The 26,090-nt window shown below is 52.2% G+C and overlaps 53 non-coding genes across 53 annotated transcripts; 43 read left to right on the forward strand and 10 right to left on the reverse strand.

Annotated features, from left to right (window-relative positions):
- Positions 1–26: 26 nt before the first annotated feature.
- Trnam-cau (transfer RNA methionine (anticodon CAU)) lies at positions 27–99 on the forward strand. The gene has a single exon. It is a non-coding gene; the product is annotated as a tRNA-Met (tRNA).
- A 453-nt stretch (positions 100–552) lies between these two features.
- Trnae-uuc (transfer RNA glutamic acid (anticodon UUC)) lies at positions 553–624 on the forward strand. The gene has a single exon. It is a non-coding gene; the product is annotated as a tRNA-Glu (tRNA).
- A 256-nt stretch (positions 625–880) lies between these two features.
- On the forward strand, positions 881–954 carry Trnai-aau (transfer RNA isoleucine (anticodon AAU)). The gene has a single exon. It is a non-coding gene; the product is annotated as a tRNA-Ile (tRNA).
- Positions 955–1,718: 764 nt separating this feature from the next.
- On the reverse strand, positions 1,719–1,790 carry Trnag-ucc (transfer RNA glycine (anticodon UCC)). Its single transcript has one exon. It is a non-coding gene; the product is annotated as a tRNA-Gly (tRNA).
- A 330-nt stretch (positions 1,791–2,120) lies between these two features.
- On the forward strand, positions 2,121–2,191 carry Trnag-gcc (transfer RNA glycine (anticodon GCC)). Its single transcript has one exon. It is a non-coding gene; the product is annotated as a tRNA-Gly (tRNA).
- Positions 2,192–2,489: 298 nt separating this feature from the next.
- Positions 2,490–2,562, forward strand: Trnam-cau (transfer RNA methionine (anticodon CAU)). The gene has a single exon. It is a non-coding gene; the product is annotated as a tRNA-Met (tRNA).
- A 453-nt stretch (positions 2,563–3,015) lies between these two features.
- On the forward strand, positions 3,016–3,087 carry Trnae-uuc (transfer RNA glutamic acid (anticodon UUC)). The gene has a single exon. It is a non-coding gene; the product is annotated as a tRNA-Glu (tRNA).
- Positions 3,088–3,343: 256 nt separating this feature from the next.
- Trnai-aau (transfer RNA isoleucine (anticodon AAU)) lies at positions 3,344–3,417 on the forward strand. Its single transcript has one exon. It is a non-coding gene; the product is annotated as a tRNA-Ile (tRNA).
- Positions 3,418–4,185: 768 nt separating this feature from the next.
- On the reverse strand, positions 4,186–4,257 carry Trnag-ucc (transfer RNA glycine (anticodon UCC)). Its single transcript has one exon. It is a non-coding gene; the product is annotated as a tRNA-Gly (tRNA).
- Positions 4,258–4,587: 330 nt separating this feature from the next.
- Trnag-gcc (transfer RNA glycine (anticodon GCC)) lies at positions 4,588–4,658 on the forward strand. Its single transcript has one exon. It is a non-coding gene; the product is annotated as a tRNA-Gly (tRNA).
- A 298-nt stretch (positions 4,659–4,956) lies between these two features.
- Trnam-cau (transfer RNA methionine (anticodon CAU)) lies at positions 4,957–5,029 on the forward strand. The gene has a single exon. It is a non-coding gene; the product is annotated as a tRNA-Met (tRNA).
- Positions 5,030–5,482: 453 nt separating this feature from the next.
- On the forward strand, positions 5,483–5,554 carry Trnae-uuc (transfer RNA glutamic acid (anticodon UUC)). Its single transcript has one exon. It is a non-coding gene; the product is annotated as a tRNA-Glu (tRNA).
- Positions 5,555–5,810: 256 nt separating this feature from the next.
- Positions 5,811–5,884, forward strand: Trnai-aau (transfer RNA isoleucine (anticodon AAU)). Its single transcript has one exon. It is a non-coding gene; the product is annotated as a tRNA-Ile (tRNA).
- Positions 5,885–6,650: 766 nt separating this feature from the next.
- Trnag-ucc (transfer RNA glycine (anticodon UCC)) lies at positions 6,651–6,722 on the reverse strand. The gene has a single exon. It is a non-coding gene; the product is annotated as a tRNA-Gly (tRNA).
- Positions 6,723–7,052: 330 nt separating this feature from the next.
- Trnag-gcc (transfer RNA glycine (anticodon GCC)) lies at positions 7,053–7,123 on the forward strand. The gene has a single exon. It is a non-coding gene; the product is annotated as a tRNA-Gly (tRNA).
- A 298-nt stretch (positions 7,124–7,421) lies between these two features.
- Positions 7,422–7,494, forward strand: Trnam-cau (transfer RNA methionine (anticodon CAU)). The gene has a single exon. It is a non-coding gene; the product is annotated as a tRNA-Met (tRNA).
- Positions 7,495–7,947: 453 nt separating this feature from the next.
- Positions 7,948–8,019, forward strand: Trnae-uuc (transfer RNA glutamic acid (anticodon UUC)). Its single transcript has one exon. It is a non-coding gene; the product is annotated as a tRNA-Glu (tRNA).
- Positions 8,020–8,275: 256 nt separating this feature from the next.
- Trnai-aau (transfer RNA isoleucine (anticodon AAU)) lies at positions 8,276–8,349 on the forward strand. The gene has a single exon. It is a non-coding gene; the product is annotated as a tRNA-Ile (tRNA).
- Positions 8,350–9,115: 766 nt separating this feature from the next.
- Trnag-ucc (transfer RNA glycine (anticodon UCC)) lies at positions 9,116–9,187 on the reverse strand. The gene has a single exon. It is a non-coding gene; the product is annotated as a tRNA-Gly (tRNA).
- Positions 9,188–9,517: 330 nt separating this feature from the next.
- On the forward strand, positions 9,518–9,588 carry Trnag-gcc (transfer RNA glycine (anticodon GCC)). The gene has a single exon. It is a non-coding gene; the product is annotated as a tRNA-Gly (tRNA).
- Positions 9,589–9,886: 298 nt separating this feature from the next.
- Positions 9,887–9,959, forward strand: Trnam-cau (transfer RNA methionine (anticodon CAU)). The gene has a single exon. It is a non-coding gene; the product is annotated as a tRNA-Met (tRNA).
- Positions 9,960–10,412: 453 nt separating this feature from the next.
- Trnae-uuc (transfer RNA glutamic acid (anticodon UUC)) lies at positions 10,413–10,484 on the forward strand. Its single transcript has one exon. It is a non-coding gene; the product is annotated as a tRNA-Glu (tRNA).
- Positions 10,485–10,740: 256 nt separating this feature from the next.
- On the forward strand, positions 10,741–10,814 carry Trnai-aau (transfer RNA isoleucine (anticodon AAU)). Its single transcript has one exon. It is a non-coding gene; the product is annotated as a tRNA-Ile (tRNA).
- Positions 10,815–11,582: 768 nt separating this feature from the next.
- Trnag-ucc (transfer RNA glycine (anticodon UCC)) lies at positions 11,583–11,654 on the reverse strand. Its single transcript has one exon. It is a non-coding gene; the product is annotated as a tRNA-Gly (tRNA).
- Positions 11,655–11,984: 330 nt separating this feature from the next.
- Positions 11,985–12,055, forward strand: Trnag-gcc (transfer RNA glycine (anticodon GCC)). The gene has a single exon. It is a non-coding gene; the product is annotated as a tRNA-Gly (tRNA).
- Positions 12,056–12,353: 298 nt separating this feature from the next.
- Positions 12,354–12,426, forward strand: Trnam-cau (transfer RNA methionine (anticodon CAU)). Its single transcript has one exon. It is a non-coding gene; the product is annotated as a tRNA-Met (tRNA).
- A 453-nt stretch (positions 12,427–12,879) lies between these two features.
- On the forward strand, positions 12,880–12,951 carry Trnae-uuc (transfer RNA glutamic acid (anticodon UUC)). The gene has a single exon. It is a non-coding gene; the product is annotated as a tRNA-Glu (tRNA).
- Positions 12,952–13,207: 256 nt separating this feature from the next.
- Trnai-aau (transfer RNA isoleucine (anticodon AAU)) lies at positions 13,208–13,281 on the forward strand. The gene has a single exon. It is a non-coding gene; the product is annotated as a tRNA-Ile (tRNA).
- A 768-nt stretch (positions 13,282–14,049) lies between these two features.
- Trnag-ucc (transfer RNA glycine (anticodon UCC)) lies at positions 14,050–14,121 on the reverse strand. The gene has a single exon. It is a non-coding gene; the product is annotated as a tRNA-Gly (tRNA).
- A 330-nt stretch (positions 14,122–14,451) lies between these two features.
- On the forward strand, positions 14,452–14,522 carry Trnag-gcc (transfer RNA glycine (anticodon GCC)). The gene has a single exon. It is a non-coding gene; the product is annotated as a tRNA-Gly (tRNA).
- A 298-nt stretch (positions 14,523–14,820) lies between these two features.
- On the forward strand, positions 14,821–14,893 carry Trnam-cau (transfer RNA methionine (anticodon CAU)). The gene has a single exon. It is a non-coding gene; the product is annotated as a tRNA-Met (tRNA).
- Positions 14,894–15,346: 453 nt separating this feature from the next.
- On the forward strand, positions 15,347–15,418 carry Trnae-uuc (transfer RNA glutamic acid (anticodon UUC)). The gene has a single exon. It is a non-coding gene; the product is annotated as a tRNA-Glu (tRNA).
- Positions 15,419–15,674: 256 nt separating this feature from the next.
- On the forward strand, positions 15,675–15,748 carry Trnai-aau (transfer RNA isoleucine (anticodon AAU)). Its single transcript has one exon. It is a non-coding gene; the product is annotated as a tRNA-Ile (tRNA).
- A 766-nt stretch (positions 15,749–16,514) lies between these two features.
- On the reverse strand, positions 16,515–16,586 carry Trnag-ucc (transfer RNA glycine (anticodon UCC)). Its single transcript has one exon. It is a non-coding gene; the product is annotated as a tRNA-Gly (tRNA).
- Positions 16,587–16,916: 330 nt separating this feature from the next.
- On the forward strand, positions 16,917–16,987 carry Trnag-gcc (transfer RNA glycine (anticodon GCC)). The gene has a single exon. It is a non-coding gene; the product is annotated as a tRNA-Gly (tRNA).
- A 298-nt stretch (positions 16,988–17,285) lies between these two features.
- Positions 17,286–17,358, forward strand: Trnam-cau (transfer RNA methionine (anticodon CAU)). The gene has a single exon. It is a non-coding gene; the product is annotated as a tRNA-Met (tRNA).
- Positions 17,359–17,811: 453 nt separating this feature from the next.
- Trnae-uuc (transfer RNA glutamic acid (anticodon UUC)) lies at positions 17,812–17,883 on the forward strand. The gene has a single exon. It is a non-coding gene; the product is annotated as a tRNA-Glu (tRNA).
- A 256-nt stretch (positions 17,884–18,139) lies between these two features.
- Trnai-aau (transfer RNA isoleucine (anticodon AAU)) lies at positions 18,140–18,213 on the forward strand. Its single transcript has one exon. It is a non-coding gene; the product is annotated as a tRNA-Ile (tRNA).
- Positions 18,214–18,979: 766 nt separating this feature from the next.
- Trnag-ucc (transfer RNA glycine (anticodon UCC)) lies at positions 18,980–19,051 on the reverse strand. The gene has a single exon. It is a non-coding gene; the product is annotated as a tRNA-Gly (tRNA).
- Positions 19,052–19,381: 330 nt separating this feature from the next.
- Positions 19,382–19,452, forward strand: Trnag-gcc (transfer RNA glycine (anticodon GCC)). The gene has a single exon. It is a non-coding gene; the product is annotated as a tRNA-Gly (tRNA).
- Positions 19,453–19,750: 298 nt separating this feature from the next.
- On the forward strand, positions 19,751–19,823 carry Trnam-cau (transfer RNA methionine (anticodon CAU)). Its single transcript has one exon. It is a non-coding gene; the product is annotated as a tRNA-Met (tRNA).
- Positions 19,824–20,276: 453 nt separating this feature from the next.
- Positions 20,277–20,348, forward strand: Trnae-uuc (transfer RNA glutamic acid (anticodon UUC)). Its single transcript has one exon. It is a non-coding gene; the product is annotated as a tRNA-Glu (tRNA).
- Positions 20,349–20,604: 256 nt separating this feature from the next.
- Trnai-aau (transfer RNA isoleucine (anticodon AAU)) lies at positions 20,605–20,678 on the forward strand. Its single transcript has one exon. It is a non-coding gene; the product is annotated as a tRNA-Ile (tRNA).
- A 766-nt stretch (positions 20,679–21,444) lies between these two features.
- Positions 21,445–21,516, reverse strand: Trnag-ucc (transfer RNA glycine (anticodon UCC)). Its single transcript has one exon. It is a non-coding gene; the product is annotated as a tRNA-Gly (tRNA).
- A 330-nt stretch (positions 21,517–21,846) lies between these two features.
- On the forward strand, positions 21,847–21,917 carry Trnag-gcc (transfer RNA glycine (anticodon GCC)). Its single transcript has one exon. It is a non-coding gene; the product is annotated as a tRNA-Gly (tRNA).
- Positions 21,918–22,215: 298 nt separating this feature from the next.
- On the forward strand, positions 22,216–22,288 carry Trnam-cau (transfer RNA methionine (anticodon CAU)). Its single transcript has one exon. It is a non-coding gene; the product is annotated as a tRNA-Met (tRNA).
- Positions 22,289–22,741: 453 nt separating this feature from the next.
- On the forward strand, positions 22,742–22,813 carry Trnae-uuc (transfer RNA glutamic acid (anticodon UUC)). Its single transcript has one exon. It is a non-coding gene; the product is annotated as a tRNA-Glu (tRNA).
- Positions 22,814–23,069: 256 nt separating this feature from the next.
- Trnai-aau (transfer RNA isoleucine (anticodon AAU)) lies at positions 23,070–23,143 on the forward strand. Its single transcript has one exon. It is a non-coding gene; the product is annotated as a tRNA-Ile (tRNA).
- A 766-nt stretch (positions 23,144–23,909) lies between these two features.
- On the reverse strand, positions 23,910–23,981 carry Trnag-ucc (transfer RNA glycine (anticodon UCC)). The gene has a single exon. It is a non-coding gene; the product is annotated as a tRNA-Gly (tRNA).
- Positions 23,982–24,311: 330 nt separating this feature from the next.
- On the forward strand, positions 24,312–24,382 carry Trnag-gcc (transfer RNA glycine (anticodon GCC)). Its single transcript has one exon. It is a non-coding gene; the product is annotated as a tRNA-Gly (tRNA).
- A 298-nt stretch (positions 24,383–24,680) lies between these two features.
- Trnam-cau (transfer RNA methionine (anticodon CAU)) lies at positions 24,681–24,753 on the forward strand. The gene has a single exon. It is a non-coding gene; the product is annotated as a tRNA-Met (tRNA).
- A 453-nt stretch (positions 24,754–25,206) lies between these two features.
- Trnae-uuc (transfer RNA glutamic acid (anticodon UUC)) lies at positions 25,207–25,278 on the forward strand. The gene has a single exon. It is a non-coding gene; the product is annotated as a tRNA-Glu (tRNA).
- Positions 25,279–25,534: 256 nt separating this feature from the next.
- Positions 25,535–25,608, forward strand: Trnai-aau (transfer RNA isoleucine (anticodon AAU)). Its single transcript has one exon. It is a non-coding gene; the product is annotated as a tRNA-Ile (tRNA).
- The last annotated feature ends 482 nt before the right edge of the window (positions 25,609–26,090 follow it).

Here is a 26,090-nt window from a genome sequence, read left to right on the forward strand (position 1 = left end):
GATTCCAGAGGGTGCGGCGATCACCTGCCTCGGTAGCGCAGTAGGCAGCGCGTAAGTCTCATAATCTTAAGGTCGTGAGTTCGATCCTCACCCGGGGCATTTAATTTACTTTCGTTCACAGCTAAATTGACGGCTCTGCGGTTGCGAAGGAGCGAAACACTTTGTAGTTCGTTATGCACAAGGCTTCAACGACTCAGCGTGAAAATGTTCACTTCCCGTTATTACTACTTGCAGTTCCTTTCTAATTTTTTTAGAAAAATGTACTAGTAGTAAAACTGAATTTCGTATGATGTAACATATAAAGTCACACAATGTACGACCTGCTATATAATGACAGGCAGCAGGTCTTTAGTAGCAAAATAAGTAAATAAATATTACTACTTACAGGTTTGGTTTCCCTCCTACCCCAGTAACAACGAGACCAAAAGCAATGGTTTGTGACTGTTGCCATGCGCGCCTCGGCATGGTCGCGCGAAAAGATGCTCGCAAACAGGGAAAGTGCGACACGGAGAGCGAGTGGACGGCGTGTAAGCACGATGGAATATGCGCGCGTCCGGTGTGGTCTAGTGGCTAGGATACCTGGCTTTCACCCAGGAGGCCCGGGTTCGATTCCCGGTACCGGAACGGAATTTTTTCGGAACAAATCACGACAAGTTTTGACCGTGCGAAATGCTGTTTCACGTCCTCCTCGCATTATAGCTACTGGTTCGCAAACGTCAGCCGAAAACAGTCGAGAGAAACGGGCACGCAATGAAATTACTAAGAGCAGCGGAATAAAGGGAGGAGAGACGCTGGTCCACTGTTGGACTGCTGCATAGAAATGTTACATGGCAATACGCACAGCAATTGCCGCAAAGCGATGGAAGTCTCTTTGCACCGAGGCCCGTTAGCTCAGTTGGTTAGAGCGTCGTGCTAATAACGCGAAGGTCGTGGGTTCGATCCCCCCACGGGCCACTACGATTTTACTATTTCAAAAAGGCAACGCCGATTTCCCCGGGGAAGCATGGTGACAAAGAAATCGTCACATTGTTGTGGGAGCTGCTAGGGGACCCGAACGCGACGTGTCGGGACGCGCTAAAACACTTCACTGGTCACAGCACGCTGAACACACAGTTTCTCGTCCGATCACCGCTACTGCGCGACGCTGGGCGTTGTCAGTGCTTGGGCGGGTGACCGCCTGCGAACGCAGGGCACTGTCGACAGTTTCAATTCGTATTTCTCTTTCCTCTTCGCTTTCGGAGCTGCAGCGCTATTCGGTCATGGGCACTGGCGCCACGTTTTGCCTCTCGGTATGCCAAGTCGCGCCGTGCGGCCACAGTGTAATGAAGGAGCGTGTTGTAAAACACGCAACAAAGAAAGAAAGGAAGGATGGAAGGAAGGAAGGAAGGAATGAATGTACTAGTAATAAAACTGAATTTGTATGACAGAACATGTATAATCACACAATGATAACAGGCAGCGGGTCTTTACCTGAGGCATAAGTAATGTTGTGCCCGCCTCGCCATACCTCTCTCAGTCGTTTCGCGTGCTTGTCCTTTTGATATAGGCCGATTGGAGAGCGTCAGCTCTCGCGTCAGCCGAGCAGTCGAGACAAGTCGAGACTCAAGGGGAATCGACGCACACACTATAGGGTGGCCTGCAGCGACTAAGAGGGGGAAAGAAACATTAATTTAAGGACGCGTGGCAAAAGTACTCGTACGCAAAAGTAAAAAGCCGGCTGCGGTGGCCGGGAATCGAACCCGGATCAACTGCTTGGAAGGCAACTATGCTGACCATTACACCACCACCGCACAGTTTCCTTCCGCGCACGCCGCGCTGTGTCTGCTTCCCGCCTGTCGGCGGCGGCTCAAGGTGGTCGTAGCTGTAGGCGCATTACGGGGTGGGCGAGCGCACCCAGACAGCGTCTCGACGCACATTTCGCGTCCTTTGGCAAGAGTCGTCGCGTGCGTGCGCCGCACGAGTACTTAGACGATCGCATTCTGGCGTCATTTTTAAGCAGTGCAGTGCAGGATTCAGCGTCTGTAGCATTCTCTCGAGAGGATGCGACGGCGCTGGACGGTAGTCCCACTTTCCCTTCAGGCGTCTCCGCGGAAAGCACCAGGAAGCTGTTAACTAGCTGAGCATCGGTGGTTCAGTGGTAGAATGCTCGCCTGCCACGCGGGCGGCCCGGGTTCGATTCCCGGCCGATGCATCATTTTCTTTTTTCTCCGATAATGGTGCCGCGTGTGTTTCGCACTCGAACTGCGTGAGCCATGAGAATGAACCGCGGGATTCCGTGTGGAAAGAACCAAACATGCAGCGCGCACGACTTGTCGTTTGGGCGCTTGCGTGCTATTGTACGTACTGGCGTCGGCCTAGCATAGCAAGTTGCCTGTCGCGCCGGGAATGCACGTGTAGCAACGGAAAAAAGTTAGCCAGGAAGTGCAGATAGACTCTCCTCCACTGGTATTCGGTACTTACAGAGATTCCAGAGGGTGCGGCGATCACCTGCCTCGGTAGCGCAGTAGGCAGCGCGTAAGTCTCATAATCTTAAGGTCGTGAGTTCGATCCTCACCCGGGGCATTTAATTTACTTTCGTTCACAGCTAAATTGACGGCTCTGCGGTTGCGAAGGAGCGAAACACTTTGTAGTTCGTTATGCACAAGGCTTCAACGACTCAGCGTGAAAATGTTCACTTCCCGTTATTACTACTTGCAGTTCCTTTCTAATTTTTTTAGAAAAATGTACTAGTAGTAAAACTGAATTTCGTATGATGTAACATATAAAGTCACACAATGTACGACCTGCTATATAATGACAGGCAGCAGGTCTTTAGTAGCAAAATAAGTAAATAAATATTACTACTTACAGGTTTGGTTTCCCTCCTACCCCAGTAACAACGAGACCAAAAGCAATGGTTTGTGACTGTTGCCATGCGCGCCTCGGCATGGTCGCGCGAAAAGATGCTCGCAAACAGGGAAAGTGCGACACGGAGAGCGAGTGGACGGCGTGTAAGCACGATGGAATATGCGCGCGTCCGGTGTGGTCTAGTGGCTAGGATACCTGGCTTTCACCCAAGAGGCCCGGGTTCGATTCCCGGTACCGGAACGGAATTTTTTCGGAACAAATCACGACAAGTTTTGACCGTGCGAAATGCTGTTTCACGTCCTCCTCGCATTATAGCTACTGGTTCGCAAACGTCAGCCGAAAACAGTCGAGAGAAACGGGCACGCAATGAAATTACTAAGAGCAGCGGAATAAAGGGAGGAGAGACGCTGGTCCACTGTTGGACTGCTGCATAGAAATGTTACATGGCAATACGCACAGCAATTGCCGCAAAGCGATGGAAGTCTCTTTGCACCGAGGCCCGTTAGCTCAGTTGGTTAGAGCGTCGTGCTAATAACGCGAAGGTCGTGGGTTCGATCCCCCCACGGGCCACTACGATTTTACTATTTCAAAAAGGCAACGCCGATTTCCCCGGGGAAGCATGGTGACAAAGAAATCGTCACATTGTTGTGGGAGCTGCTAGGGGACCCGAACGCGACGTGTCGGGACGCGCTAAAACACTTCACTGGTCACAGCACGCTGAACACACAGTTTCTCGTCCGATCACCGCTACTGCGCGACGCTGGGCGTTGTCAGTGCTTGGGCGGGTGACCGCCTGCGAACGCAGGGCACTGTCGACAGTTTCAATTCGTATTTCTCTTTCCTCTTCGCTTTCGGAGCTGCAGCGCTATTCGGTCATGGGCACTGGCGCCACGTTTTGCCTCTCGGTATGCCAAGTCGCGCCGTGCGGCCACAGTGTAATGAAGGAGCGTGTTGTAAAACACGCAACAAAGAAAGAAAGGAAGGAAGGATGGAAGGAAGGAAGGAAGGAAGGAATGAATGTACTAGTAATAAAACTGAATTTGTATGACAGAACATGTATAATCACACAATGATAACAGGCAGCGGGTCTTTACCTGAGGCATAAGTAATGTTGTGCCCGCCTCGCCATACCTCTCTCAGTCGTTTCGCGTGCTTGTCCTTTTGATATAGGCCGATTGGAGAGCGTCAGCTCTCGCGTCAGCCGAGACAAGTCGAGACTCAAGGGGAATCGACACACACACACACTATGGGGTGGCCTGCAGCGACTAAGAGGGGGAAAGAAACATTAATTTAAGGACGCGTGGCAAAAGTACTCGTACGCAAAAGTAAAAAGCCGGCTGCGGTGGCCGGGAATCGAACCCGGATCAACTGCTTGGAAGGCAACTATGCTGACCATTACACCACCACCGCACAGTTTCCTTCCGCGCACGCCGCGCTGTGTCTGCTTCCCGCCTGTCGGCGGCGGCTCAAGGTGGTCGTAGCTGTAGGCGCATTACGGGGTGGGCGAGCGCACCCAGACAGCGTCTCGACGCACATTTCGCGTCCTTTGGCAAGAGTCGTCGCGTGCGTGCGCCGCACGAGTACTTAGACGATCGCATTCTGGCGTCATTTTTAAGCAGTGCAGTGCAGGATTCAGCGTCTGTAGCATTCTCTCGAGAGGATGCGACGGCGCTGGACGGTAGTCCCACTTTCCCTTCAGGCGTCTCCGCGGAAAGCACCAGGAAGCTGTTAACTAGCTGAGCATCGGTGGTTCAGTGGTAGAATGCTCGCCTGCCACGCGGGCGGCCCGGGTTCGATTCCCGGCCGATGCATCATTTTCTTTTTTCTCCGATAATGGTGCCGCGTGTGTTTCGCACTCGAACTGCGTGAGCCATGAGAATGAACCGCGGGATTCCGTGTGGAAAGAACCAAACATGCAGCGCGCACGACTTGTCGTTTGGGCGCTTGCGTGCTATTGTACGTACTGGCGTCGGCCTAGCATAGCAAGTTGCCTGTCGCGCCGGGAATGCACGTGTAGCAACGGAAAAAAGTTAGCCAGGAAGTGCAGATAGACTCTCCTCCACTGGTATTCGGTACTTACAGAGATTCCAGAGGGTGCGGCGATCACCTGCCTCGGTAGCGCAGTAGGCAGCGCGTAAGTCTCATAATCTTAAGGTCGTGAGTTCGATCCTCACCCGGGGCATTTAATTTACTTTCGTTCACAGCTAAATTGACGGCTCTGCGGTTGCGAAGGAGCGAAACACTTTGTAGTTCGTTATGCACAAGGCTTCAACGACTCAGCGTGAAAATGTTCACTTCCCGTTATTACTAATTGCAGTTCCTTTCTAATTTTTTTAGAAAAATGTACTAGTAGTAAAACTGAATTTCGTATGATGTAACATATAAAGTCACACAATGTACGACCTGCTATATAATGACAGGCAGCAGGTCTTTAGTAGCAAAATAAGTAAATAAATATTACTACTTACAGGTTTGGTTTCCCTCCTACCCCAGTAACAACGAGACCAAAAGCAATGGTTTGTGACTGTTGCCATGCGCGCCTCGGCATGGTCGCGCGAAAAGATGCTCGCAAACAGGGAAAGTGCGACACGGAGAGCGAGTGGACGGCGTGTAAGCACAATGGAATATGCGCGCGTCCGGTGTGGTCTAGTGGCTAGGATACCTGGCTTTCACCCAGGAGGCCCGGGTTCGATTCCCGGTACCGGAACGGAATTTTTTCGGAACAAATCACGACAAGTTTTGACCGTGCGAAATGCTGTTTCACGTCCTCCTCGCATTATAGCTACTGGTTCGCAAACGTCAGCCGAAAACAGTCGAGAGAAACGGGCACGCAATGAAATTACTAAGAGCAGCGGAATAAAGGGAGGAGAGACGCTGGTCCACTGTTGGACTGCTGCATAGAAATGTTACATGGCAATACGCACAGCAATTGCCGCAAAGCGATGGAAGTCTCTTTGCACCGAGGCCCGTTAGCTCAGTTGGTTAGAGCGTCGTGCTAATAACGCGAAGGTCGTGGGTTCGATCCCCCCACGGGCCACTACGATTTTACTATTTCAAAAAGGCAACGCCGATTTCCCCGGGGAAGCATGGTGACAAAGAAATCGTCACATTGTTGTGGGAGCTGCTAGGGGACCCGAACGCGACGTGTCGGGACGCGCTAAAACACTTCACTGGTCACAGCACGCTGAACACACAGTTTCTCGTCCGATCACCGCTACTGCGCGACGCTGGGCGTTGTCAGTGCTTGGGCGGGTGACCGCCTGCGAACGCAGGGCACTGTCGACAGTTTCAATTCGTATTTCTCTTTCCTCTTCGCTTTCGGAGCTGCAGCGCTATTCGGTCATGGGCACTGGCGCCACGTTTTGCCTCTCGGTATGCCAAGTCGCGCCGTGCGGCCACAGTGTAATGAAGGAGCGTGTTGTAAAACACGCAACAAAGAAAGAAAGGAAGGAAGGATGGAAGGAAGGAAGGAAGGAAGGAATGAATGTACTAGTAATAAAACTGAATTTGTATGACAGAACATGTATAATCACACAATGATAACAGGCAGCGGGTCTTTACCTGAGGCATAAGTAATGTTGTGCCCGCCTCGCCATACCTCTCTCAGTCGTTTCGCGTGCTTGTCCTTTTGATATAGGCCGATTGGAGAGCGTCAGCTCTCGCGTCAGCCGAGACAAGTCGAGACTCAAGGGGAATCGACACACACACACTATGGGGTGGCCTGCAGCGACTAAGAGGGGGAAAGAAACATTAATTTAAGGACGCGTGGCAAAAGTACTCGTACGCAAAAGTAAAAAGCCGGCTGCGGTGGCCGGGAATCGAACCCGGATCAACTGCTTGGAAGGCAACTATGCTGACCATTACACCACCACCGCACAGTTTCCTTCCGCGCACGCCGCGCTGTGTCTGCTTCCCGCCTGTCGGCGGCGGCTCAAGGTGGTCGTAGCTGTAGGCGCATTACGGGGTGGGCGAGCGCACCCAGACAGCGTCTCGACGCACATTTCGCGTCCTTTGGCAAGAGTCGTCGCGTGCGTGCGCCGCACGAGTACTTAGACGATCGCATTCTGGCGTCATTTTTAAGCAGTGCAGTGCAGGATTCAGCGTCTGTAGCATTCTCTCGAGAGGATGCGACGGCGCTGGACGGTAGTCCCACTTTCCCTTCAGGCGTCTCCGCGGAAAGCACCAGGAAGCTGTTAACTAGCTGAGCATCGGTGGTTCAGTGGTAGAATGCTCGCCTGCCACGCGGGCGGCCCGGGTTCGATTCCCGGCCGATGCATCATTTTCTTTTTTCTCCGATAATGGTGCCGCGTGTGTTTCGCACTCGAACTGCGTGAGCCATGAGAATGAACCGCGGGATTCCGTGTGGAAAGAACCAAACATGCAGCGCGCACGACTTGTCGTTTGGGCGCTTGCGTGCTATTGTACGTACTGGCGTCGGCCTAGCATAGCAAGTTGCCTGTCGCGCCGGGAATGCACGTGTAGCAACGGAAAAAAGTTAGCCAGGAAGTGCAGATAGACTCTCCTCCACTGGTATTCGGTACTTACAGAGATTCCAGAGGGTGCGGCGATCACCTGCCTCGGTAGCGCAGTAGGCAGCGCGTAAGTCTCATAATCTTAAGGTCGTGAGTTCGATCCTCACCCGGGGCATTTAATTTACTTTCGTTCACAGCTAAATTGACGGCTCTGCGGTTGCGAAGGAGCGAAACACTTTGTAGTTCGTTATGCACAAGGCTTCAACGACTCAGCGTGAAAATGTTCACTTCCCGTTATTACTACTTGCAGTTCCTTTCTAATTTTTTTAGAAAAATGTACTAGTAGTAAAACTGAATTTCGTATGATGTAACATATAAAGTCACACAATGTACGACCTGCTATATAATGACAGGCAGCAGGTCTTTAGTAGCAAAATAAGTAAATAAATATTACTACTTACAGGTTTGGTTTCCCTCCTACCCCAGTAACAACGAGACCAAAAGCAATGGTTTGTGACTGTTGCCATGCGCGCCTCGGCATGGTCGCGCGAAAAGATGCTCGCAAACAGGGAAAGTGCGACACGGAGAGCGAGTGGACGGCGTGTAAGCACGATGGAATATGCGCGCGTCCGGTGTGGTCTAGTGGCTAGGATACCTGGCTTTCACCCAGGAGGCCCGGGTTCGATTCCCGGTACCGGAACGGAATTTTTTCGGAACAAATCACGACAAGTTTTGACCGTGCGAAATGCTGTTTCACGTCCTCCTCGCATTATAGCTACTGGTTCGCAAACGTCAGCCGAAAACAGTCGAGAGAAACGGGCACGCAATGAAATTACTAAGAGCAGCGGAATAAAGGGAGGAGAGACGCTGGTCCACTGTTGGACTGCTGCATAGAAATGTTACATGGCAATACGCACAGCAATTGCCGCAAAGCGATGGAAGTCTCTTTGCACCGAGGCCCGTTAGCTCAGTTGGTTAGAGCGTCGTGCTAATAACGCGAAGGTCGTGGGTTCGATCCCCCCACGGGCCACTACGATTTTACTATTTCAAAAAGGCAACGCCGATTTCCCCGGGGAAGCATGGTGACAAAGAAATCGTCACATTGTTGTGGGAGCTGCTAGGGGACCCGAACGCGACGTGTCGGGACGCGCTAAAACACTTCACTGGTCACAGCACGCTGAACACACAGTTTCTCGTCCGATCACCGCTACTGCGCGACGCTGGGCGTTGTCAGTGCTTGGGCGGGTGACCGCCTGCGAACGCAGGGCACTGTCGACAGTTTCAATTCGTATTTCTCTTTCCTCTTCGCTTTCGGAGCTGCAGCGCTATTCGGTCATGGGCACTGGCGCCACGTTTTGCCTCTCGGTATGCCAAGTCGCGCCGTGCGGCCACAGTGTAATGAAGGAGCGTGTTGTAAAACACGCAACAAAGAAAGAAAGGAAGGAAGGATGGAAGGAAGGAAGGAAGGAAGGAATGAATGTACTAGTAATAAAACTGAATTTGTATGACAGAACATGTATAATCACACAATGATAACAGGCAGCGGGTCTTTACCTGAGGCATAAGTAATGTTGTGCCCGCCTCGCCATACCTCTCTCAGTCGTTTCGCGTGCTTGTCCTTTTGATATAGGCCGATTGGAGAGCGTCAGCTCTCGCGTCAGCCGAGACAAGTCGAGACTCAAGGGGAATCGACACACACACACTATGGGGTGGCCTGCAGCGACTAAGAGGGGGAAAGAAACATTAATTTAAGGACGCGTGGCAAAAGTACTCGTACGCAAAAGTAAAAAGCCGGCTGCGGTGGCCGGGAATCGAACCCGGATCAACTGCTTGGAAGGCAACTATGCTGACCATTACACCACCACCGCACAGTTTCCTTCCGCGCACGCCGCGCTGTGTCTGCTTCCCGCCTGTCGGCGGCGGCTCAAGGTGGTCGTAGCTGTAGGCGCATTACGGGGTGGGCGAGCGCACCCAGACAGCGTCTCGACGCACATTTCGCGTCCTTTGGCAAGAGTCGTCGCGTGCGTGCGCCGCACGAGTACTTAGACGATCGCATTCTGGCGTCATTTTTAAGCAGTGCAGTGCAGGATTCAGCGTCTGTAGCATTCTCTCGAGAGGATGCGACGGCGCTGGACGGTAGTCCCACTTTCCCTTCAGGCGTCTCCGCGGAAAGCACCAGGAAGCTGTTAACTAGCTGAGCATCGGTGGTTCAGTGGTAGAATGCTCGCCTGCCACGCGGGCGGCCCGGGTTCGATTCCCGGCCGATGCATCATTTTCTTTTTTCTCCGATAATGGTGCCGCGTGTGTTTCGCACTCGAACTGCGTGAGCCATGAGAATGAACCGCGGGATTCCGTGTGGAAAGAACCAAACATGCAGCGCGCACGACTTGTCGTTTGGGCGCTTGCGTGCTATTGTACGTACTGGCGTCGGCCTAGCATAGCAAGTTGCCTGTCGCGCCGGGAATGCACGTGTAGCAACGGAAAAAAGTTAGCCAGGAAGTGCAGATAGACTCTCCTCCACTGGTATTCGGTACTTACAGAGATTCCAGAGGGTGCGGCGATCACCTGCCTCGGTAGCGCAGTAGGCAGCGCGTAAGTCTCATAATCTTAAGGTCGTGAGTTCGATCCTCACCCGGGGCATTTAATTTACTTTCGTTCACAGCTAAATTGACGGCTCTGCGGTTGCGAAGGAGCGAAACACTTTGTAGTTCGTTATGCACAAGGCTTCAACGACTCAGCGTGAAAATGTTCACTTCCCGTTATTACTACTTGCAGTTCCTTTCTAATTTTTTTAGAAAAATGTACTAGTAGTAAAACTGAATTTCGTATGATGTAACATATAAAGTCACACAATGTACGACCTGCTATATAATGACAGGCAGCAGGTCTTTAGTAGCAAAATAAGTAAATAAATATTACTACTTACAGGTTTGGTTTCCCTCCTACCCCAGTAACAACGAGACCAAAAGCAATGGTTTGTGACTGTTGCCATGCGCGCCTCGGCATGGTCGCGCGAAAAGATGCTCGCAAACAGGGAAAGTGCGACACGGAGAGCGAGTGGACGGCGTGTAAGCACGATGGAATATGCGCGCGTCCGGTGTGGTCTAGTGGCTAGGATACCTGGCTTTCACCCAGGAGGCCCGGGTTCGATTCCCGGTACCGGAACGGAATTTTTTCGGAACAAATCACGACAAGTTTTGACCGTGCGAAATGCTGTTTCACGTCCTCCTCGCATTATAGCTACTGGTTCGCAAACGTCAGCCGAAAACAGTCGAGAGAAACGGGCACGCAATGAAATTACTAAGAGCAGCGGAATAAAGGGAGGAGAGACGCTGGTCCACTGTTGGACTGCTGCATAGAAATGTTACATGGCAATACGCACAGCAATTGCCGCAAAGCGATGGAAGTCTCTTTGCACCGAGGCCCGTTAGCTCAGTTGGTTAGAGCGTCGTGCTAATAACGCGAAGGTCGTGGGTTCGATCCCCCCACGGGCCACTACGATTTTACTATTTCAAAAAGGCAACGCCGATTTCCCCGGGGAAGCATGGTGACAAAGAAATCGTCACATTGTTGTGGGAGCTGCTAGGGGACCCGAACGCGACGTGTCGGGACGCGCTAAAACACTTCACTGGTCACAGCACGCTGAACACACAGTTTCTCGTCCGATCACCGCTACTGCGCGACGCTGGGCGTTGTCAGTGCTTGGGCGGGTGACCGCCTGCGAACGCAGGGCACTGTCGACAGTTTCAATTCGTATTTCTCTTTCCTCTTCGCTTTCGGAGCTGCAGCGCTATTCGGTCATGGGCACTGGCGCCACGTTTTGCCTCTCGGTATGCCAAGTCGCGCCGTGCGGCCACAGTGTAATGAAGGAGCGTGTTGTAAAACACGCAACAAAGAAAGAAAGGAAGGAAGGATGGAAGGAAGGAAGGAAGGAAGGAATGAATGTACTAGTAATAAAACTGAATTTGTATGACAGAACATGTATAATCACACAATGATAACAGGCAGCGGGTCTTTACCTGAGGCATAAGTAATGTTGTGCCCGCCTCGCCATACCTCTCTCAGTCGTTTCGCGTGCTTGTCCTTTTGATATAGGCCGATTGGAGAGCGTCAGCTCTCGCGTCAGCCGAGACAAGTCGAGACTCAAGGGGAATCGACACACACACACACTATGGGGTGGCCTGCAGCGACTAAGAGGGGGAAAGAAACATTAATTTAAGGACGCGTGGCAAAAGTACTCGTACGCAAAAGTAAAAAGCCGGCTGCGGTGGCCGGGAATCGAACCCGGATCAACTGCTTGGAAGGCAACTATGCTGACCATTACACCACCACCGCACAGTTTCCTTCCGCGCACGCCGCGCTGTGTCTGCTTCCCGCCTGTCGGCGGCGGCTCAAGGTGGTCGTAGCTGTAGGCGCATTACGGGGTGGGCGAGCGCACCCAGACAGCGTCTCGACGCACATTTCGCGTCCTTTGGCAAGAGTCGTCGCGTGCGTGCGCCGCACGAGTACTTAGACGATCGCATTCTGGCGTCATTTTTAAGCAGTGCAGTGCAGGATTCAGCGTCTGTAGCATTCTCTCGAGAGGATGCGACGGCGCTGGACGGTAGTCCCACTTTCCCTTCAGGCGTCTCCGCGGAAAGCACCAGGAAGCTGTTAACTAGCTGAGCATCGGTGGTTCAGTGGTAGAATGCTCGCCTGCCACGCGGGCGGCCCGGGTTCGATTCCCGGCCGATGCATCATTTTCTTTTTTCTCCGATAATGGTGCCGCGTGTGTTTCGCACTCGAACTGCGTGAGCCATGAGAATGAACCGCGGGATTCCGTGTGGAAAGAACCAAACATGCAGCGCGCACGACTTGTCGTTTGGGCGCTTGCGTGCTATTGTACGTACTGGCGTCGGCCTAGCATAGCAAGTTGCCTGTCGCGCCGGGAATGCACGTGTAGCAACGGAAAAAAGTTAGCCAGGAAGTGCAGATAGACTCTCCTCCACTGGTATTCGGTACTTACAGAGATTCCAGAGGGTGCGGCGATCACCTGCCTCGGTAGCGCAGTAGGCAGCGCGTAAGTCTCATAATCTTAAGGTCGTGAGTTCGATCCTCACCCGGGGCATTTAATTTACTTTCGTTCACAGCTAAATTGACGGCTCTGCGGTTGCGAAGGAGCGAAACACTTTGTAGTTCGTTATGCACAAGGCTTCAACGACTCAGCGTGAAAATGTTCACTTCCCGTTATTACTAATTGCAGTTCCTTTCTAATTTTTTTAGAAAAATGTACTAGTAGTAAAACTGAATTTCGTATGATGTAACATATAAAGTCACACAATGTACGACCTGCTATATAATGACAGGCAGCAGGTCTTTAGTAGCAAAATAAGTAAATAAATATTACTACTTACAGGTTTGGTTTCCCTCCTACCCCAGTAACAACGAGACCAAAAGCAATGGTTTGTGACTGTTGCCATGCGCGCCTCGGCATGGTCGCGCGAAAAGATGCTCGCAAACAGGGAAAGTGCGACACGGAGAGCGAGTGGACGGCGTGTAAGCACAATGGAATATGCGCGCGTCCGGTGTGGTCTAGTGGCTAGGATACCTGGCTTTCACCCAGGAGGCCCGGGTTCGATTCCCGGTACCGGAACGGAATTTTTTCGGAACAAATCACGACAAGTTTTGACCGTGCGAAATGCTGTTTCACGTCCTCCTCGCATTATAGCTACTGGTTCGCAAACGTCAGCCGAAAACAGTCGAGAGAAACGGGCACGCAATGAAATTACTAAGAGCAGCGGAATAAAGGGAGGAGAGACGCTGGTCCACTGTTGGACTGCTGCATAGAAATGTTACATGGCAATACGCACAGCAATTGCCGCAAAGCGATGGAAGTCTCTTTGCACCGAGGCCCGTTAGCTCAGTTGGTTAGAGCGTCGTGCTAATAACGCGAAGGTCGTGGGTTCGATCCCCCCACGGGCCACTACGATTTTACTATTTCAAAAAGGCAACGCCGATTTCCCCGGGGAAGCATGGTGACAAAGAAATCGTCACATTGTTGTGGGAGCTGCTAGGGGACCCGAACGCGACGTGTCGGGACGCGCTAAAACACTTCACTGGTCACAGCACGCTGAACACACAGTTTCTCGTCCGATCACCGCTACTGCGCGACGCTGGGCGTTGTCAGTGCTTGGGCGGGTGACCGCCTGCGAACGCAGGGCACTGTCGACAGTTTCAATTCGTATTTCTCTTTCCTCTTCGCTTTCGGAGCTGCAGCGCTATTCGGTCATGGGCACTGGCGCCACGTTTTGCCTCTCGGTATGCCAAGTCGCGCCGTGCGGCCACAGTGTAATGAAGGAGCGTGTTGTAAAACACGCAACAAAGAAAGAAAGGAAGGAAGGATGGAAGGAAGGAAGGAAGGAAGGAATGAATGTACTAGTAATAAAACTGAATTTGTATGACAGAACATGTATAATCACACAATGATAACAGGCAGCGGGTCTTTACCTGAGGCATAAGTAATGTTGTGCCCGCCTCGCCATACCTCTCTCAGTCGTTTCGCGTGCTTGTCCTTTTGATATAGGCCGATTGGAGAGCGTCAGCTCTCGCGTCAGCCGAGACAAGTCGAGACTCAAGGGGAATCGACACACACACACACTATGGGGTGGCCTGCAGCGACTAAGAGGGGGAAAGAAACATTAATTTAAGGACGCGTGGCAAAAGTACTCGTACGCAAAAGTAAAAAGCCGGCTGCGGTGGCCGGGAATCGAACCCGGATCAACTGCTTGGAAGGCAACTATGCTGACCATTACACCACCACCGCACAGTTTCCTTCCGCGCACGCCGCGCTGTGTCTGCTTCCCGCCTGTCGGCGGCGGCTCAAGGTGGTCGTAGCTGTAGGCGCATTACGGGGTGGGCGAGCGCACCCAGACAGCGTCTCGACGCACATTTCGCGTCCTTTGGCAAGAGTCGTCGCGTGCGTGCGCCGCACGAGTACTTAGACGATCGCATTCTGGCGTCATTTTTAAGCAGTGCAGTGCAGGATTCAGCGTCTGTAGCATTCTCTCGAGAGGATGCGACGGCGCTGGACGGTAGTCCCACTTTCCCTTCAGGCGTCTCCGCGGAAAGCACCAGGAAGCTGTTAACTAGCTGAGCATCGGTGGTTCAGTGGTAGAATGCTCGCCTGCCACGCGGGCGGCCCGGGTTCGATTCCCGGCCGATGCATCATTTTCTTTTTTCTCCGATAATGGTGCCGCGTGTGTTTCGCACTCGAACTGCGTGAGCCATGAGAATGAACCGCGGGATTCCGTGTGGAAAGAACCAAACATGCAGCGCGCACGACTTGTCGTTTGGGCGCTTGCGTGCTATTGTACGTACTGGCGTCGGCCTAGCATAGCAAGTTGCCTGTCGCGCCGGGAATGCACGTGTAGCAACGGAAAAAAGTTAGCCAGGAAGTGCAGATAGACTCTCCTCCACTGGTATTCGGTACTTACAGAGATTCCAGAGGGTGCGGCGATCACCTGCCTCGGTAGCGCAGTAGGCAGCGCGTAAGTCTCATAATCTTAAGGTCGTGAGTTCGATCCTCACCCGGGGCATTTAATTTACTTTCGTTCACAGCTAAATTGACGGCTCTGCGGTTGCGAAGGAGCGAAACACTTTGTAGTTCGTTATGCACAAGGCTTCAACGACTCAGCGTGAAAATGTTCACTTCCCGTTATTACTAATTGCAGTTCCTTTCTAATTTTTTTAGAAAAATGTACTAGTAGTAAAACTGAATTTCGTATGATGTAACATATAAAGTCACACAATGTACGACCTGCTATATAATGACAGGCAGCAGGTCTTTAGTAGCAAAATAAGTAAATAAATATTACTACTTACAGGTTTGGTTTCCCTCCTACCCCAGTAACAACGAGACCAAAAGCAATGGTTTGTGACTGTTGCCATGCGCGCCTCGGCATGGTCGCGCGAAAAGATGCTCGCAAACAGGGAAAGTGCGACACGGAGAGCGAGTGGACGGCGTGTAAGCACAATGGAATATGCGCGCGTCCGGTGTGGTCTAGTGGCTAGGATACCTGGCTTTCATCCAGGAGGCCCGGGTTCGATTCCCGGTACCGGAACGGAATTTTTTCGGAACAAATCACGACAAGTTTTGACCGTGCGAAATGCTGTTTCACGTCCTCCTCGCATTATAGCTACTGGTTCGCAAACGTCAGCCGAAAACAGTCGAGAGAAACGGGCACGCAATGAAATTACTAAGAGCAGCGGAATAAAGGGAGGAGAGACGCTGGTCCACTGTTGGACTGCTGCATAGAAATGTTACATGGCAATACGCACAGCAATTGCCGCAAAGCGATGGAAGTCTCTTTGCACCGAGGCCCGTTAGCTCAGTTGGTTAGAGCGTCGTGCTAATAACGCGAAGGTCGTGGGTTCGATCCCCCCACGGGCCACTACGATTTTACTATTTCAAAAAGGCAACGCCGATTTCCCCGGGGAAGCATGGTGACAAAGAAATCGTCACATTGTTGTGGGAGATGCTAGGGGACCCGAACGCGACGTGTCGGGACGCGCTAAAACACTTCACTGGTCACAGCACGCTGAACACACAGTTTCTCGTCCGATCACCGCTACTGCGCGACGCTGGGCGTTGTCAGTGCTTGGGCGGGTGACCGCCTGCGAACGCAGGGCACTGTCGACAGTTTCAATTCGTATTTCTCTTTCCTCTTCGCTTTCGGAGCTGCAGCGCTATTCGGTCATGGGCACTGGCGCCACGTTTTGCCTCTCGGTATGCCAAGTCGCGCCGTGCGGCCACAGTGTAATGAAGGAGCGTGTTGTAAAACACGCAACAAAGAAAGAAAGGAAGGATGGAAGGAAGGAAGGAAGGAATGAATGTACTAGTAATAAAACTGAATTTGTATGACAGAACATGTATAATCACACAATGATAACAGGCAGCGGGTCTTTACCTGAGGCATAAGTAATGTTGTGCCCGCCTCGCCATACCTCTCTCAGTCGTTTCGCGTGCTTGTCCTTTTGATATAGGCCGATTGGAGAGCGTCAGCTCTCGCGTCAGCCGAGCAAAGTCGAGACAAGTGGAGACTCAAGGGGAATCGACGCACACACTATAGGGTGGCCTGCAGCGACTAAGAGGGGGAAAGAAACATTAATTTAAGGACGCGTGGCAAAAGTACTCGTACGCAAAAGTAAAAAGCCGGCTGCGGTGGCCGGGAATCGAACCCGGATCAACTGCTTGGAAGGCAACTATGCTGACCATTACACCACCACCGCACAGTTTCCTTCCGCGCACGCCGCGCTGTGTCTGCTTCCCGCCTGTCGGCGGCGGCTCAAGGTGGTCGTAGCTGTAGGCGCATTACGGGGTGGGCGAGCGCACCCAGACAGCGTCTCGACGCACATTTCGCGTCCTTTGGCAAGAGTCGTCGCGTGCGTGCGCCGCACGAGTACTTAGACGATCGCATTCTGGCGTCATTTTTAAGCAGTGCAGTGCAGGATTCAGCGTCTGTAGCATTCTCTCGAGAGGATGCGACGGCGCTGGACGGTAGTCCCACTTTCCCTTCAGGCGTCTCCGCGGAAAGCACCAGGAAGCTGTTAACTAGCTGAGCATCGGTGGTTCAGTGGTAGAATGCTCGCCTGCCACGCGGGCGGCCCGGGTTCGATTCCCGGCCGATGCATCATTTTCTTTTTTCTCCGATAATGGTGCCGCGTGTGTTTCGCACTCGAACTGCGTGAGCCATGAGAATGAACCGCGGGATTCCGTGTGGAAAGAACCAAACATGCAGCGCGCACGACTTGTCGTTTGGGCGCTTGCGTGCTATTGTACGTACTGGCGTCGGCCTAGCATAGCAAGTTGCCTGTCGCGCCGGGAATGCACGTGTAGCAACGGAAAAAAGTTAGCCAGGAAGTGCAGATAGACTCTCCTCCACTGGTATTCGGTACTTACAGAGATTCCAGAGGGTGCGGCGATCACCTGCCTCGGTAGCGCAGTAGGCAGCGCGTAAGTCTCATAATCTTAAGGTCGTGAGTTCGATCCTCACCCGGGGCATTTAATTTACTTCCGTTCACAGCTAAATTGACGGCTCTGCGGTTGCGAAGGAGCGAAACACTTTGTAGTTCGTTATGCACAAGGCTTCAACGACTCAGCGTGAAAATGTTCACTTCCCGTTATTACTACTTGCAGTTCCTTTCTAATTTTTTTAGAAAAATGTACTAGTAGTAAAACTGAATTTCGTATGATGTAACATATAAAGTCACACAATGTACGACCTGCTATATAATGACAGGCAGCAGGTCTTTAGTAGCAAAATAAGTAAATAAATATTACTACTTACAGGTTTGGTTTCCCTCCTACCCCAGTAACAACGAGACCAAAAGCAATGGTTTGTGACTGTTGCCATGCGCGCCTCGGCATGGTCGCGCGAAAAGATGCTCGCAAACAGGGAAAGTGCGACACGGAGAGCGAGTGGACGGCGTGTAAGCACGATGGAATATGCGCGCGTCCGGTGTGGTCTAGTGGCTAGGATACCTGGCTTTCACCCAGGAGGCCCGGGTTCGATTCCCGGTACCGGAACGGAATTTTTTCGGAACAAATCACGACAAGTTTTGACCGTGCGAAATGCTGTTTCACGTCCTCCTCGCATTATAGCTACTGGTTCGCAAACGTCAGCCGAAAACAGTCGAGAGAAACGGGCACGCAATGAAATTACTAAGAGCAGCGGAATAAAGGGAGGAGAGACGCTGGTCCACTGTTGGACTGCTGCATAGAAATGTTACATGGCAATACGCACAGCAATTGCCGCAAAGCGATGGAAGTCTCTTTGCACCGAGGCCCGTTAGCTCAGTTGGTTAGAGCGTCGTGCTAATAACGCGAAGGTCGTGGGTTCGATCCCCCCACGGGCCACTACGATTTTACTATTTCAAAAAGGCAACGCCGATTTCCCCGGGGAAGCATGGTGACAAAGAAATCGTCACATTGTTGTGGGAGCTGCTAGGGGACCCGAACGCGACGTGTCGGGACGCGCTAAAACACTTCACTGGTCACAGCACGCTGAACACACAGTTTCTCGTCCGATCACCGCTACTGCGCGACGCTGGGCGTTGTCAGTGCTTGGGCGGGTGACCGCCTGCGAACGCAGGGCACTGTCGACAGTTTCAATTCGTATTTCTCTTTCCTCTTCGCTTTCGGAGCTGCAGCGCTATTCGGTCATGGGCACTGGCGCCACGTTTTGCCTCTCGGTATGCCAAGTCGCGCCGTGCGGCCACAGTGTAATGAAGGAGCGTGTTGTAAAACACGCAACAAAGAAAGAAAGGAAGGAAGGATGGAAGGAAGGAAGGAAGGAAGGAATGAATGTACTAGTAATAAAACTGAATTTGTATGACAGAACATGTATAATCACACAATGATAACAGGCAGCGGGTCTTTACCTGAGGCATAAGTAATGTTGTGCCCGCCTCGCCATACCTCTCTCAGTCGTTTCGCGTGCTTGTCCTTTTGATATAGGCCGATTGGAGAGCGTCAGCTCTCGCGTCAGCCGAGACAAGTCGAGACTCAAGGGGAATCGACACACACACACTATGGGGTGGCCTGCAGCGACTAAGAGGGGGAAAGAAACATTAATTTAAGGACGCGTGGCAAAAGTACTCGTACGCAAAAGTAAAAAGCCGGCTGCGGTGGCCGGGAATCGAACCCGGATCAACTGCTTGGAAGGCAACTATGCTGACCATTACACCACCACCGCACAGTTTCCTTCCGCGCACGCCGCGCTGTGTCTGCTTCCCGCCTGTCGGCGGCGGCTCAAGGTGGTCGTAGCTGTAGGCGCATTACGGGGTGGGCGAGCGCACCCAGACAGCGTCTCGACGCACATTTCGCGTCCTTTGGCAAGAGTCGTCGCGTGCGTGCGCCGCACGAGTACTTAGACGATCGCATTCTGGCGTCATTTTTAAGCAGTGCAGTGCAGGATTCAGCGTCTGTAGCATTCTCTCGAGAGGATGCGACGGCGCTGGACGGTAGTCCCACTTTCCCTTCAGGCGTCTCCGCGGAAAGCACCAGGAAGCTGTTAACTAGCTGAGCATCGGTGGTTCAGTGGTAGAATGCTCGCCTGCCACGCGGGCGGCCCGGGTTCGATTCCCGGCCGATGCATCATTTTCTTTTTTCTCCGATAATGGTGCCGCGTGTGTTTCGCACTCGAACTGCGTGAGCCATGAGAATGAACCGCGGGATTCCGTGTGGAAAGAACCAAACATGCAGCGCGCACGACTTGTCGTTTGGGCGCTTGCGTGCTATTGTACGTACTGGCGTCGGCCTAGCATAGCAAGTTGCCTGTCGCGCCGGGAATGCACGTGTAGCAACGGAAAAAAGTTAGCCAGGAAGTGCAGATAGACTCTCCTCCACTGGTATTCGGTACTTACAGAGATTCCAGAGGGTGCGGCGATCACCTGCCTCGGTAGCGCAGTAGGCAGCGCGTAAGTCTCATAATCTTAAGGTCGTGAGTTCGATCCTCACCCGGGGCATTTAATTTACTTTCGTTCACAGCTAAATTGACGGCTCTGCGGTTGCGAAGGAGCGAAACACTTTGTAGTTCGTTATGCACAAGGCTTCAACGACTCAGCGTGAAAATGTTCACTTCCCGTTATTACTACTTGCAGTTCCTTTCTAATTTTTTTAGAAAAATGTACTAGTAGTAAAACTGAATTTCGTATGATGTAACATATAAAGTCACACAATGTACGACCTGCTATATAATGACAGGCAGCAGGTCTTTAGTAGCAAAATAAGTAAATAAATATTACTACTTACAGGTTTGGTTTCCCTCCTACCCCAGTAACAACGAGACCAAAAGCAATGGTTTGTGACTGTTGCCATGCGCGCCTCGGCATGGTCGCGCGAAAAGATGCTCGCAAACAGGGAAAGTGCGACACGGAGAGCGAGTGGACGGCGTGTAAGCACGATGGAATATGCGCGCGTCCGGTGTGGTCTAGTGGCTAGGATACCTGGCTTTCACCCAGGAGGCCCGGGTTCGATTCCCGGTACCGGAACGGAATTTTTTCGGAACAAATCACGACAAGTTTTGACCGTGCGAAATGCTGTTTCACGTCCTCCTCGCATTATAGCTACTGGTTCGCAAACGTCAGCCGAAAACAGTCGAGAGAAACGGGCACGCAATGAAATTACTAAGAGCAGCGGAATAAAGGGAGGAGAGACGCTGGTCCACTGTTGGACTGCTGCATAGAAATGTTACATGGCAATACGCACAGCAATTGCCGCAAAGCGATGGAAGTCTCTTTGCACCGAGGCCCGTTAGCTCAGTTGGTTAGAGCGTCGTGCTAATAACGCGAAGGTCGTGGGTTCGATCCCCCCACGGGCCACTACGATTTTACTATTTCAAAAAGGCAACGCCGATTTCCCCGGGGAAGCATGGTGACAAAGAAATCGTCACATTGTTGTGGGAGCTGCTAGGGGACCCGAACGCGACGTGTCGGGACGCGCTAAAACACTTCACTGGTCACAGCACGCTGAACACACAGTTTCTCGTCCGATCACCGCTACTGCGCGACGCTGGGCGTTGTCAGTGCTTGGGCGGGTGACCGCCTGCGAACGCAGGGCACTGTCGACAGTTTCAATTCGTATTTCTCTTTCCTCTTCGCTTTCGGAGCTGCAGCGCTATTCGGTCATGGGCACTGGCGCCACGTTTTGCCTCTCGGTATGCCAAGTCGCGCCGTGCGGCCACAGTGTAATGAAGGAGCGTGTTGTAAAACACGCAACAAAGAAAGAAAGGAAGGAAGGATGGAAGGAAGGAAGGAAGGAAGGAATGAATGTACTAGTAATAAAACTGAATTTGTATGACAGAACATGTATAATCACACAATGATAACAGGCAGCGGGTCTTTACCTGAGGCATAAGTAATGTTGTGCCCGCCTCGCCATACCTCTCTCAGTCGTTTCGCGTGCTTGTCCTTTTGATATAGGCCGATTGGAGAGCGTCAGCTCTCGCGTCAGCCGAGACAAGTCGAGACTCAAGGGGAATCGACACACACACACTATGGGGTGGCCTGCAGCGACTAAGAGGGGGAAAGAAACATTAATTTAAGGACGCGTGGCAAAAGTACTCGTACGCAAAAGTAAAAAGCCGGCTGCGGTGGCCGGGAATCGAACCCGGATCAACTGCTTGGAAGGCAACTATGCTGACCATTACACCACCACCGCACAGTTTCCTTCCGCGCACGCCGCGCTGTGTCTGCTTCCCGCCTGTCGGCGGCGGCTCAAGGTGGTCGTAGCTGTAGGCGCATTACGGGGTGGGCGAGCGCACCCAGACAGCGTCTCGACGCACATTTCGCGTCCTTTGGCAAGAGTCGTCGCGTGCGTGCGCCGCACGAGTACTTAGACGATCGCATTCTGGCGTCATTTTTAAGCAGTGCAGTGCAGGATTCAGCGTCTGTAGCATTCTCTCGAGAGGATGCGACGGCGCTGGACGGTAGTCCCACTTTCCCTTCAGGCGTCTCCGCGGAAAGCACCAGGAAGCTGTTAACTAGCTGAGCATCGGTGGTTCAGTGGTAGAATGCTCGCCTGCCACGCGGGCGGCCCGGGTTCGATTCCCGGCCGATGCATCATTTTCTTTTTTCTCCGATAATGGTGCCGCGTGTGTTTCGCACTCGAACTGCGTGAGCCATGAGAATGAACCGCGGGATTCCGTGTGGAAAGAACCAAACATGCAGCGCGCACGACTTGTCGTTTGGGCGCTTGCGTGCTATTGTACGTACTGGCGTCGGCCTAGCATAGCAAGTTGCCTGTCGCGCCGGGAATGCACGTGTAGCAACGGAAAAAAGTTAGCCAGGAAGTGCAGATAGACTCTCCTCCACTGGTATTCGGTACTTACAGAGATTCCAGAGGGTGCGGCGATCACCTGCCTCGGTAGCGCAGTAGGCAGCGCGTAAGTCTCATAATCTTAAGGTCGTGAGTTCGATCCTCACCCGGGGCATTTAATTTACTTTCGTTCACAGCTAAATTGACGGCTCTGCGGTTGCGAAGGAGCGAAACACTTTGTAGTTCGTTATGCACAAGGCTTCAACGACTCAGCGTGAAAATGTTCACTTCCCGTTATTACTACTTGCAGTTCCTTTCTAATTTTTTTAGAAAAATGTACTAGTAGTAAAACTGAATTTCGTATGATGTAACATATAAAGTCACACAATGTACGACCTGCTATATAATGACAGGCAGCAGGTCTTTAGTAGCAAAATAAGTAAATAAATATTACTACTTACAGGTTTGGTTTCCCTCCTACCCCAGTAACAACGAGACCAAAAGCAATGGTTTGTGACTGTTGCCATGCGCGCCTCGGCATGGTCGCGCGAAAAGATGCTCGCAAACAGGGAAAGTGCGACACGGAGAGCGAGTGGACGGCGTGTAAGCACGATGGAATATGCGCGCGTCCGGTGTGGTCTAGTGGCTAGGATACCTGGCTTTCACCCAGGAGGCCCGGGTTCGATTCCCGGTACCGGAACGGAATTTTTTCGGAACAAATCACGACAAGTTTTGACCGTGCGAAATGCTGTTTCACGTCCTCCTCGCATTATAGCTACTGGTTCGCAAACGTCAGCCGAAAACAGTCGAGAGAAACGGGCACGCAATGAAATTACTAAGAGCAGCGGAATAAAGGGAGGAGAGACGCTGGTCCACTGTTGGACTGCTGCATAGAAATGTTACATGGCAATACGCACAGCAATTGCCGCAAAGCGATGGAAGTCTCTTTGCACCGAGGCCCGTTAGCTCAGTTGGTTAGAGCGTCGTGCTAATAACGCGAAGGTCGTGGGTTCGATCCCCCCACGGGCCACTACGATTTTACTATTTCAAAAAGGCAACGCCGATTTCCCCGGGGAAGCATGGTGACAAAGAAATCGTCACATTGTTGTGGGAGCTGCTAGGGGACCCGAACGCGACGTGTCGGGACGCGCTAAAACACTTCACTGGTCACAGCACGCTGAACACACAGTTTCTCGTCCGATCACCGCTACTGCGCGACGCTGGGCGTTGTCAGTGCTTGGGCGGGTGACCGCCTGCGAACGCAGGGCACTGTCGACAGTTTCAATTCGTATTTCTCTTTCCTCTTCGCTTTCGGAGCTGCAGCGCTATTCGGTCATGGGCACTGGCGCCACGTTTTGCCTCTCGGTATGCCAAGTCGCGCCGTGCGGCCACAGTGTAATGAAGGAGCGTGTTGTAAAACACGCAACAAAGAAAGAAAGGAAGGAAGGATGGAAGGAAGGAAGGAAGGAAGGAATGAATGTACTAGTAATAAAACTGAATTTGTATGACAGAACATGTATAATCACACAATGATAACAGGCAGCGGGTCTTTACCTGAGGCATAAGTAATGTTGTGCCCGCCTCGCCATACCTCTCTCAGTCGTTTCGCGTGCTTGTCCTTTTGATATAGGCCGATTGGAGAGCGTCAGCTCTCGCGTCAGCCGAGACAAGTCGAGACTCAAGGGGAATCGACACACACACACTATGGGGTGGCCTGCAGCGACTAAGAGGGGGAAAGAAACATTAATTTAAGGACGCGTGGCAAAAGTACTCGTACGCAAAAGTAAAAAGCCGGCTGCGGTGGCCGGGAATCGAACCCGGATCAACTGCTTGGAAGGCAACTATGCTGACCATTACACCACCACCGCACAGTTTCCTTCCGCGCACGCCGCGCTGTGTCTGCTTCCCGCCTGTCGGCGGCGGCTCAAGGTGGTCGTAGCTGTAGGCGCATTACGGGGTGGGCGAGCGCACCCAGACAGCGTCTCGACGCACATTTCGCGTCCTTTGGCAAGAGTCGTCGCGTGCGTGCGCCGCACGAGTACTTAGACGATCGCATTCTGGCGTCATTTTTAAGCAGTGCAGTGCAGGATTCAGCGTCTGTAGCATTCTCTCGAGAGGATGCGACGGCGCTGGACGGTAGTCCCACTTTCCCTTCAGGCGTCTCCGCGGAAAGCACCAGGAAGCTGTTAACTAGCTGAGCATCGGTGGTTCAGTGGTAGAATGCTCGCCTGCCACGCGGGCGGCCCGGGTTCGATTCCCGGCCGATGCATCATTTTCTTTTTTCTCCGATAATGGTGCCGCGTGTGTTTCGCACTCGAACTGCGTGAGCCATGAGAATGAACCGCGGGATTCCGTGTGGAAAGAACCAAACATGCAGCGCGCACGACTTGTCGTTTGGGCGCTTGCGTGCTATTGTACGTACTGGCGTCGGCCTAGCATAGCAAGTTGCCTGTCGCGCCGGGAATGCACGTGTAGCAACGGAAAAAAGTTAGCCAGGAAGTGCAGATAGACTCTCCTCCACTGGTATTCGGTACTTACAGAGATTCCAGAGGGTGCGGCGATCACCTGCCTCGGTAGCGCAGTAGGCAGCGCGTAAGTCTCATAATCTTAAGGTCGTGAGTTCGATCCTCACCCGGGGCATTTAATTTACTTTCGTTCACAGCTAAATTGACGGCTCTGCGGTTGCGAAGGAGCGAAACACTTTGTAGTTCGTTATGCACAAGGCTTCAACGACTCAGCGTGAAAATGTTCACTTCCCGTTATTACTACTTGCAGTTCCTTTCTAATTTTTTTAGAAAAATGTACTAGTAGTAAAACTGAATTTCGTATGATGTAACATATAAAGTCACACAATGTACGACCTGCTATATAATGACAGGCAGCAGGTCTTTAGTAGCAAAATAAGTAAATAAATATTACTACTTACAGGTTTGGTTTCCCTCCTACCCCAGTAACAACGAGACCAAAAGCAATGGTTTGTGACTGTTGCCATGCGCGCCTCGGCATGGTCGCGCGAAAAGATGCTCGCAAACAGGGAAAGTGCGACACGGAGAGCGAGTGGACGGCGTGTAAGCACGATGGAATATGCGCGCGTCCGGTGTGGTCTAGTGGCTAGGATACCTGGCTTTCACCCAGGAGGCCCGGGTTCGATTCCCGGTACCGGAACGGAATTTTTTCGGAACAAATCACGACAAGTTTTGACCGTGCGAAATGCTGTTTCACGTCCTCCTCGCATTATAGCTACTGGTTCGCAAACGTCAGCCGAAAACAGTCGAGAGAAACGGGCACGCAATGAAATTACTAAGAGCAGCGGAATAAAGGGAGGAGAGACGCTGGTCCACTGTTGGACTGCTGCATAGAAATGTTACATGGCAATACGCACAGCAATTGCCGCAAAGCGATGGAAGTCTCTTTGCACCGAGGCCCGTTAGCTCAGTTGGTTAGAGCGTCGTGCTAATAACGCGAAGGTCGTGGGTTCGATCCCCCCACGGGCCACTACGATTTTACTATTTCAAAAAGGCAACGCCGATTTCCCCGGGGAAGCATGGTGACAAAGAAATCGTCACATTGTTGTGGGAGCTGCTAGGGGACCCGAACGCGACGTGTCGGGACGCGCTAAAACACTTCACTGGTCACAGCACGCTGAACACACAGTTTCTCGTCCGATCACCGCTACTGCGCGACGCTGGGCGTTGTCAGTGCTTGGGCGGGTGACCGCCTGCGAACGCAGGGCACTGTCGACAGTTTCAATTCGTATTTCTCTTTCCTCTTCGCTTTCGGAGCTGCAGCGCTATTCGGTCATGGGCACTGGCGCCACGTTTTGCCTCTCGGTATGCCAAGTCGCGCCGTGCGGCCACAGTGTAATGAAGGAGCGTGTTGTAAAACACGCAACAAAGAAAGAAAGGAAGGAAGGATGGAAGGAAGGAAGGAAGGAAGGAATGAATGTACTAGTAATAAAACTGAATTTGTATGACAGA

The sequence above is a fragment of the Schistocerca nitens genome, unplaced genomic scaffold (assembly GCF_023898315.1).
Source record: "Schistocerca nitens isolate TAMUIC-IGC-003100 unplaced genomic scaffold, iqSchNite1.1 HiC_scaffold_333, whole genome shotgun sequence".
In the NCBI taxonomy this organism is placed as follows: Eukaryota; Metazoa; Arthropoda; class Insecta; order Orthoptera; family Acrididae; genus Schistocerca; species Schistocerca nitens.